Below are 10396 nucleotides of genomic sequence, written 5' to 3' on the forward strand. Positions count from 1 at the left end.
GTCACATTTTTTTCAGAATTTTGGGAATCATCAGAGTGCGGAAAATGCACGGAAAAGCTCAAAATCTAATTTACCCTGTAACTACCCTCACGAGCAAGATAGGGGGTTGAAATTTGGCTCAGAGGGGTTTTTCTTGGTCAGCTTTCGAATGGTTCATTAATTATTGAAAAACGTCTAAGGGCAGTTTTGACCATCTTATTCGGCTAGGCCCTTTGCTACAATGAATATATTAACGTAAAAATTCATTTTAAAACCAGGACAAATAATTCCGTCACCCACATATGGGTGACATGCCAGTCAACATGTTAATGCGACAACTGAACAAACGTTAATGAACAATACGTGGACCAGTGAGAAAACCCAATTAGAAATCGAATCAATGAAAGCACGCATTTAAACGAAACGCAACGTCCACACACGAATTACAGTTTTACGAATTTTTAAAAGAATTACAAAGTACAAAACTTGAATTTTCTTTTTGTGAAACAAAACAATTTCCGTTTTGTCGTTCCCCAAGGAAGTATGGTGACCGTAACTATAGCGCACAACGCGCAGCGATACACAATGATATCCGCTCGTGGTCTCTCTGGTATCTATATTATGTGTCGAGCTACGATCACCAACAATCAATGACAGAAAAACGGATTACGCTCTACTTTTCAGCGCCTCGATTCGATTAACAAGTCGTGGTTAATAATGATCGTCAAGAAAACCAAGAGGCAAGTAAGTCTTAAATTTTAATTTAAAATGTTATAGGAAATTATAATTGTGCAGCCATTAGCTCGATATTATACTCTGTTTGTAAGATTACTATAAGTTTTTACAAATACAGAATAATACCGATTGCCCGGGTCTCACCACGAGGAGGTTGCTGCACAAGAGACCCGAAAGGAAACTAGAAGGAATTCAATACGCTTCCTACTGACTCCCTTTTGTTACAACGACGACTTTACAATCTTATAAACTAAATTTCGCAGATTGCTAGATGAAAAAGGTCACTTCCGACCGAAAAGAAAGAAAAGAAAGAAAAGTTCACTTTTCTATTTAGTGTATGTCGAGTAATGAATCGCCGCATCCCGGACCCTTGCGATTCTCGTAGGTACATGTACACGCCGACCTGGCGGTGTGTGAGTGTGCCGAGGCACGGCTGTTCCAGCGAAGCTACGGCAGGCGTCATGCGACCGAATGATGGAAAATGTTGCTCGAAGGCGCAAAAATGGGACTTGTCAGTGGATCAGAAAGTAGATTTATACTTCAACTGCGGTTTCTGACCACTGCCATGCCCCACCTTTGTATTATAGATGAATAAATCGTGGCGTCCCGGACCCTTGCGATTCTCGTTGGTACACGTACACGCTGACCTGGCGGTGTGTGAGTGTGCCGAGGCACGGCTGTTCCAGCGAAGCTACGGCAGGCATCATGCGACCGAATGATGGAAAATGTTGCTCGAAGGCGCAAAAATGGGACTTGTCATTGGACAGGCTGTACATATTTATACTTCGTGTACAGCTTGTAACCAATAACAAATCCCACCTTTGTATTATAGAGTCTGGAATCGCCGCCTCCCGAACCCTTGCTATTCTCATCGTGGCACGGCTGTTCGAACGAAGTCGAGTCTTCTAGGTTCTCGACTATAGTTACGGTGACCATACGCGTCCTTTCTTCAAGAGGACAGTCCTTCGCTGCTCTGATCTTTATATTTTCCTCCTCCAAATCGGCCATTTTGTTGTTTGAAATTTGAAATTGAAATAAATTTGAATCTCGGAGCACGCAAATCAGTGGAATGTATAATAAAAATTACGTCAGCAGTGAAAAAATCCCAAAATGGCGATACAAAATGACAAGTCCTGTCAACATAGATTCAAAACATAGGTTCAAAATTTTTAAACGCTTCGCACACAGAGATGTACGTTTTAAAAACATTTTACACATCGTCCATTTTTGCTTACGCGTATTTAACACTTTGACTGCCAAACTAGAAACCTCAAAAATTCCATAAAATCAAAGCAAGTCAGTTAATGAAATAAAAATTGAAAAAATTGAATGCATGATATTGGGTAGTCCTCCAGCTTTCTTGCATTTTACAGATCCCAATTAAATTTGCTACAATGAATATATTAACGTAAAAATTCATTTTAAAACCAGGACAAATAATTCCGTCACCCACATATGGGTGACATGCCAGTCAACATGTTAATGCGACAACTGAACAAACATTAATGAACAATACGTGGACCAGTGAGAAAACCCAATTAGAAATCGAATCATTGAAAGCACGCATTTAAACGAAACGCAACGTCCACACACGAATTACAGTTTTACGAATTTTTAAAAGAATTACAAAGTACAAAACTTGAATTTTCTTTTTGTGAAACAAAACAATTTCCGTTTTGTCGTTCCCCAAGGAAGTATGGTGACCGTAACTATAGCGCACAACGCGCAGCGATACACAATGATATCCGCTCGTGGTCTCTCTGGTATCTATATTATGTGTCGAGCTACGATCACCAACAATCAATGACAGAAAAACGGATTACGCTCTACTTTTCAGCGCCTCGATTCGATTAACAAGTCGTGGTTAATAATGATCGTCAAGAAAACCAAGAGGCAAGTAAGTCTTAAATTTTAATTTAAAATGTTATAGGAAATTATAATTGTGCAGCCATTAGCTCGATATTATACTCTATTTGTAAGATTACTATAAGTTTTTACAAATAGATAATAATACCGATTGCCCGGGTCTCACCACGAGGAGGTTGCTGCACAAGAGACCCGAAAGGAAACCAGAAGGAATTCAATACGCTTCCTACTGACTCCCTTTTGTTACAACGACGACTTTACAATCTTATAAACTAAATTTCGCAGATTGCTAGATGAAAAAGGTCACTTCCGACCGAAAAGAAAGAAAAGAAAGAAAAGTTCACTTTTCTATTTAGTGTATGTCGAGTAATGAATCGCCGCATCCCGGACCCTTGCGATTCTCGTAGGTACATGTACACGCCGACCTGGCGGTGTGTGAGTGTGCCGAGGCACGGCTGTTCCAGCGAAGCTACGGCAGGCGTCATGCGACCGAATGATGGAAAATGTTGCTCGAAGGCGCAAAAATGGGACTTGTCAGTGGATCAGAAAGTAGATTTATACTTCAACTGCGGTTTCTGACCACTGCCATGCCCCACCTTTGTATTATAGATGAATAAATCGTGGCGTCCCGGACCCTTGCGATTCTCGTTGGTACACGTACACGCTGACCTGGCGGTGTGTGAGTGTGCCGAGGCACGGCTGTTCCAGCGAAGCTACGGCAGGCATCATGCGACCGAATGATGGAAAATGTTGCTCGAAGGCGCAAAAATGGGACTTGTCATTGGACACACGCGTACATATTTATACTTCATGTACAGCTTGTAACCAATGACAAATCCCACCTTTGTATTATAGATGAATAAATCGTGGCGTCCCGGACCCTTGCGATTCTCGTTGGTACACGTACACGCTGACCTGGCGGTGTGTGAGTGTGCCGAGGCACGGCTGTTCCAGCGAAGCTACGGCAGGCGTCATGCGACCGAATGATGGAAAATGTTGCTCGAAGGCGCAAAAATGGGACTTGTCAGTGGATCAGAAAGTAGATTTATACTTCAACTGCGGTTTCTGACCACTGCCATGCCCCACCTTTGTATTATAGATGAATAAATCGTGGCGTCCCGGACCCTTGCGATTCTCGTTGGTACACGTACACGCTGACCTGGCGGTGTGTGAGTGTGCCGAGGCACGGCTGTTCCAGCGAAGCTACGGCAGGCATCATGCGACCGAATGATGGAAAATGTTGCTCGAAGGCGCAAAAATGGGACTTGTCATTGGACACACGCGTACATATTTATACTTCATGTACAGCTTGTAACCAATGACAAATCCCACCTTTGTATTATAGATGAATAAATCGTGGCGTCCCGGACCCTTGCGATTCTCGTTGGTACACGTACACGCTGACCTGGCGGTGTGTGAGTGTGCCGAGGCACGGCTGTTCCAGCGAAGCTACGGCAGGCATCATGCGACCGAATGATGGAAAATGTTGCTCGAAGGCGCAAAAATGGGACTTGTCATTGGACACGCGCGTACATATTTATACTTCATGTACAGCTTGTAACCAATGACAAATCCCACCTTTGTATTATAGATGAATAAATCGTGGCGTCCCGGACCCTTGCGATTCTCGTTGGTACACGTACACGCTGACCTGGCGGTGTGTGAGTGTGCCGAGGCACGGCTGTTCCAGCGAAGCTACGGCAGGCATCATGCGACCGAATGATGGAAAATGTTGCTCGAAGGCGCAAAAATGGGACTTGTCATTGGACAGGCTGTACATATTTATACTTCGTGTACAGCTTGTAACCAATAACAAATCCCACCTTTGTATTATAGAGTCTGGAATCGCCGCCTCCCGAACCCTTGCTATTCTCATCGTGGCACGGCTGTTCGAACGAAGTCGAGTCTTCTAGGTTCTCGACTATAGTTACGGTGACCATACGCGTCCTTTCTTCAAGAGGACAGTCCTTCGCTGCTCTGATCTTTATATTTTCCTCCTCCAAATCGGCCATTTTGTTGTTTGAAATTTGAAATTGAAATAAATTTGAATCTCGGAGCACGCAAATCAGTGGAATGTATAATAAAAATTACGTCAGCAGTGAAAAAATCCCAAAATGGCGATACAAAATGACAAGTCCTGTCAACATAGATTCAAAACATAGGTTCAAAATTTTTAAACGCTTCGCACACAGAGATGTACGTTTTAAAAACATTTTACACATCGTCCATTTTTGCTTACGCGTATTTAACACTTTGACTGCCAAACTAGAAACCTCAAAAATTCCATAAAATCAAAGCAAGTCAGTTAATGAAATAAAAATTGAAAAAATTGAATGCATGATATTGGGTAGTCCTCCAGCTTTCTTGCATTTTACAGATCCCAATTAAATTTGCTACAATGAATATATTAACGTAAAAATTCATTTTAAAACCAGGACAAATAATTCCGTCACCCACATATGGGTGACATGCCAGTCAACATGTTAATGCGACAACTGAACAAACGTTAATGAACAATACGTGGACCAGTGAGAAAACCCAATTAGAAATCGAATCAATGAAAGCACGCATTTAAACGAAACGCAACGTCCACACACGAATTACAGTTTTACGAATTTTTAAAAGAATTACAAAGTACAAAACTTGAATTTTCTTTTTGTGAAACAAAACAATTTCCGTTTTGTCGTTCCCCAAGGAAGTATGGTGACCGTAACTATAGCGCACAACGCGCAGCGATACACAATGATATCCGCTCGTGGTCTCTCTGGTATCTATATTATGTGTCGAGCTACGATCACCAACAATCAATGACAGAAAAACGGATTACGCTCTACTTTTCAGCGCCTCGATTCGATTAACAAGTCGTGGTTAATAATGATCGTCAAGAAAACCAAGAGGCAAGTAAGTCTTAAATTTTAATTTAAAATGTTATAGGAAATTATAATTGTGCAGCCATTAGCTCGATATTATACTCTGTTTGTAAGATTACTATAAGTTTTTACAAATACAGAATAATACCGATTGCCCGGGTCTCACCACGAGGAGGTTGCTGCACAAGAGACCCGAAAGGAAACTAGAAGGAATTCAATACGCTTCCTACTGACTCCCTTTTGTTACAACGACGACTTTACAATCTTATAAACTAAATTTCGCAGATTGCTAGATGAAAAAGGTCACTTCCGACCGAAAAGAAAGAAAAGAAAGAAAAGTTCACTTTTCTATTTAGTGTATGTCGAGTAATGAATCGCCGCATCCCGGACCCTTGCGATTCTCGTAGGTACATGTACACGCCGACCTGGCGGTGTGTGAGTGTGCCGAGGCACGGCTGTTCCAGCGAAGCTACGGCAGGCGTCATGCGACCGAATGATGGAAAATGTTGCTCGAAGACGCAAAAATGAGATTTGACAGTGAATCAGAAAGTAGATTTATACTTCAACTGCGGTTTCTGACCACTGCCATGCCCCACCTTTGTATTATAGATGAATAAATCGTGGCGTCCCGGACCCTTGCGATTCTCGTTGGTACACGTACACGCTGACCTGGCGGTGTGTGAGTGTGCCGAGGCACGGCTGTTCCAGCGAAGCTACGGCAGGCATCATGCGACCGAATGATGGAAAATGTTGCTCGAAGACGCAAAAATGGGACTTAACAGTGGTTCGAGACATCTGATTTATACTTCATCTAATGTCTCTGGCCACTTTTATGCCCCACCTTTGTATTATAGATGAATAAATCGTGGCGTCCCGGACCCTTGCGATTCTCGTTGGTACACGTACACGCTGACCTGGCGGTGTGTGAGTGTGCCGAGGCACGGCTGTTCCAGCGAAGCTACGGCAGGCATCATGCGACCGAATGATGGAAAATGTTGCTCGAAGACGCAAAAATGGGACTTAACAGTAGTTCGAGTATTAGATTTATACTTCATCTAATGCCTCTGACCACTGCCATGCCCCACCTTTGTATTATAGATGAATAAATCGTGGCGTCCCGGACCCTTGCGATTCTCGTTGGTACACGTACACGCTGACCTGGCGGTGTGTGAGTGTGCCGAGGCACGGCTGTTCCAGCGAAGCTACGGCAGGCATCATGCGACCGAATGATGGAAAATGTTGCTCGAAGATACATTTGCATACGAAACGCGGCGAGCATCACAGGAAACAGCTAGCAGTTAGTAGCGCTCCGTACACTAATGTTTTCTTTTTTTTTTCTTTTTTTTTTTTTAAAGAGCGATCGATTCATATGGTGTTGCCGTTGTAGATTAAAGTGATTGGCCTATTGGAATTGAATTCCAATAATAACGAGGAGATACAGCGCGAGGCAGCGAACATTCGGAAGGCAAAATTTTTAAGGGCATTGGCGAAACAGTATGTTTATTAATGAGAATTTGTACGTACGAGGATTTATACGATTGTATATCTTTTTACCACTCAAATATACTGTTTTTATATTTATAGTTACACCAGATAATTGAAACAATTGAATCTCCCTTTTTTTTTCCGTGGGGAAAATGACATTACGCATACCCCGACTCCCTGGGGGAAGCCGGGGTTATTAACAGGACACCTCCCAGCTATCATCATACCCCGGAGGGACCCGCCCGGTGTCCAATTGAATCTCCCTCCATTCCTATGTTCAACCTGTACCAATCACGGCTTTTTGATTTCGTTCGTTTGTTTAATCGCATTACGGGCCCGGGATAATAACTTGACTTTTCAAGATTCGGTGGTCGGTGTCTGCCGTACAATTTCCTTTAGAGAAATGGTATTACCTACAAACGTGTAGCTGACTGATGAACACGAGATGGAGCTATTGTTGTATTATATACATATACAGACACTGGCTAATGGATCCGAGTGGATTCAAGCCTTGTTATATTTTTGTTGTTGTTAAGCTTAATAGCAATAAAGATATTTAATAAAAAAAAAAAAAAAAACATATACAGACACACGTTGCTGCCGAGCGAATAGGCGTCGAACATAACCACAACACCGACGAGATATATATAAAGACTGCCAGCCCCCGTGTTAAACTGCGAGTCTCCAGGTGGGTGCTGGGAGCGGTCCGTAACGGCCCCAATGTCGAGATACTCTATTCGGTTGTGGAACTAAGAACGTGGAACTATCACTGATCTCAAATACCAACATCGCTAAACATGCCGCGCTCGCTACCTAAATAGAACATTCGCTCGTGAATTACGGAAGAAACGTCAGTGACATAGGCAATAAATAAACGTATAATGCGTAGAATGAAAATAATTATTTTTTATTGCATAATTTCATTACACTCACACAATACATTACATTACACATTACATTACACAAGTTTAAACTTTCATACGTGCGCGATTCTCCATCCGCTTACATTGTATGTCGTCTGTCGTCGCTGGGTCTTTGAAGCTCGGCGCTCGGCAAAAGTTATTCGAACATTTATTCGAAGCCTTCGAAGAAAAGATACAGATGAAAGATGAAAAAATGTCTCGAAGTTTGAATAAATCCGCTTCGAATAAAAAAAAGTATCTTTCTTATTCGAACCTTCGAATATCGAATAAAGATGAAGTATCTTAGTATTGTTTCGTTACATTTTATATTTTTTATATTTTATAAGCAATGAACTTTATGTATAATCAATAATTGTATTGTTAAATTTCATTTTCTGTGAGTAATTGTCAATCCATATACATTAGTAAACACATCTAGACTTTTGCCCGAAATTCGGCAATTTGTCCGCAGTGTAATGAAACTAACTTTCGACGATCGATAGTTTTTGCGAGTGTGATCAGTCGGTTGTTTCAAGGATTGTTTTTTCTTTTTTTTCATCTTCCATTTCTCTCTCTCTCTCTCTCTCTCTCTCTCTCTCTCTTCGTTTAAATAAAAAAGTTCGCTTTGGTGCCAAAACTTGTCTCGAAAAAACGATGTAATTTCGTTGTAAAGATCATTTCGCGGACAACATATTTAATGAAAATGGTTTACTATACAACTTTTAATTTTACCTCTTTCCCTGCTCATTAATAATAATAATATATATCGTTTAAAAATCAATGCCGGTCGCGGGCACAAAGAAAACGCTCGCTCCATCTTTCATCCTTTTTCGTTTCTTTTCTCCTTTTTTTAACACTTACAAGTTATTCTGAGATTTTGGAGCATTTACATGTAATGCGCATTTTCGTTTCTTTTTCAGTTTTTTGTTTAACTTTACGATCTGCGCTACGGTTCTTAATAAAAAAAGAAAGCTTCTCGCAGGTAATTATCATTTATACTCGATGGGCGCATGATCATCCGTACGCGAACGAATCCGTTGTTTTCTTTTTTATCTCTCTCTTTCTCTCGCGTCCTTCGATCATATGGCGGAAGTACCTTACGGCTTTGTACACGGCTAAGAGTTCGCGGTGAAACGGACTATATTTACGTTCGGTCGGTGTCAATTTTTTCGTGAAATTCGCGTCGGGTGCTCGCTGTTGCAATTTCGGCTCTATACAGACATAGATTGGACTTTTAGGAAACATAATTGACCAGTTCTAAACTGCTCTGTATAACTGTATATGGATTTCAAACCTTACCGGCCCCCTGCTGGTTCCCCTGCAGCGCCCCGTTCAAAGGAGCCTGGATTCGGGCCGCGGCTGGCACAAATCTTCGGTAGAAATTTACCACTCCTAGGAACTGTCGCAGCTCCTTCACAGCCGTCGGTTGAGGGAGAGTTCGAATTGCTTCGACTTTTCCTGGCAGCGGTCGGGTGCCACGCGCGGACACTGCGTGTCCCAGAAAAGCCACTTCCGGTGACCCGAAAACACACTTTGCCGTATTCACCAACACTCCGTAATAGTCCAGACGGCGAAAAAGTTCCCTCAAGTGGTGCTCGTGCTCCTCGGGTGAAGTCGATGCCACGAGGATATCGTCTATATACGCGTAACACCACTCGAGGCCGCGCAACGTTTCGTCCATGAACCGTTGAAAGGTTTGTGCCGCGTCTCGTAGACCGAACGACACGCACGGAAACTCGTATAGGCCGAAGGGTGTCGTGATCGCGGTCTTCGGGATATCGTCTGGGTGCACCGGAATCTGTTTGTACGCACGCACTAACTCTATCGTTGAAAAAATTGTCTTTCCGGCCAAACACTGCGCGAAATCTTCTATACGCGGAACGGGGTATTTGTCGGGTATTGTTCTCGAATTTAACGCGCGGTAGTCACCGCACGGCCGCCAAGCGTCGCCTTTTTTGGGGACCGGGTGCAGGGCCGATGACCAGCAGCTTTCAGACGGTCGAGCTGTTCCATCCCTCACCATGGCCTCGAATTCGGCCTTTGCGAGCCTCAGTTTGTCGGGGGCGAGACGTCTCGGTTTGCAGGACACCAGGGGGGCCCCCGGCGTCGTCCGGATGTGGTGGCACGTCGAGTGCTTCGTCGTGCGGTGTCCTCCCGACGGCCGCGTAATATCCGGGAATTCCGCGAGGATCGCGAGAACCTCGATTCACCGGGAATCGCCTTGACGCTGTTGTTGTTGGCCTCTGCGACGCGTCCCACTGCCGTCAAAGACGTGCGACTATCTATTAGCCGTTTTCCCTACGCGGAGGGCGGCGATCTCGCGACGGAGATCGGCGATTTCGGCCACCAGGTCGGCTTGCCCCGAAGGTATGGCAGCGACTTGCGGGCGCGCGGACACCTCCGCGACGGCGTCGGCGAGCGCGGCCAACTCGGAGAGCGATTCCTTCTGGCGCGAAACGATGAGGGCCTGTATACTCGCCGGAAGACGTCCTACCCACAAAGTCTTGAGAAAATCGTCCGACACTGTGTCACCCGCGAGGCCTTGAAGTCGTCGGAGGA

General features: G+C 43.7%; 1 long non-coding RNA gene across 1 annotated transcript; it reads left to right on the plus strand.

The window, feature by feature from the left end:
- The first annotated feature begins 6698 nt into the window (after window positions 1-6698).
- LOC143360506 (uncharacterized) lies at window positions 6699-7037 on the plus strand. The gene is made up of 2 exons (XR_013083290.1): window positions 6699-6747; window positions 6838-7037. It is a non-coding gene; the product is annotated as an uncharacterized LOC143360506 (long non-coding RNA).
- The last annotated feature ends 3359 nt before the right edge of the window (window positions 7038-10396 follow it).

This window comes from Halictus rubicundus, chromosome 13, assembly GCF_050948215.1.
Source record: "Halictus rubicundus isolate RS-2024b chromosome 13, iyHalRubi1_principal, whole genome shotgun sequence".
NCBI classification, from domain to species: domain Eukaryota; kingdom Metazoa; phylum Arthropoda; class Insecta; order Hymenoptera; family Halictidae; genus Halictus; species Halictus rubicundus.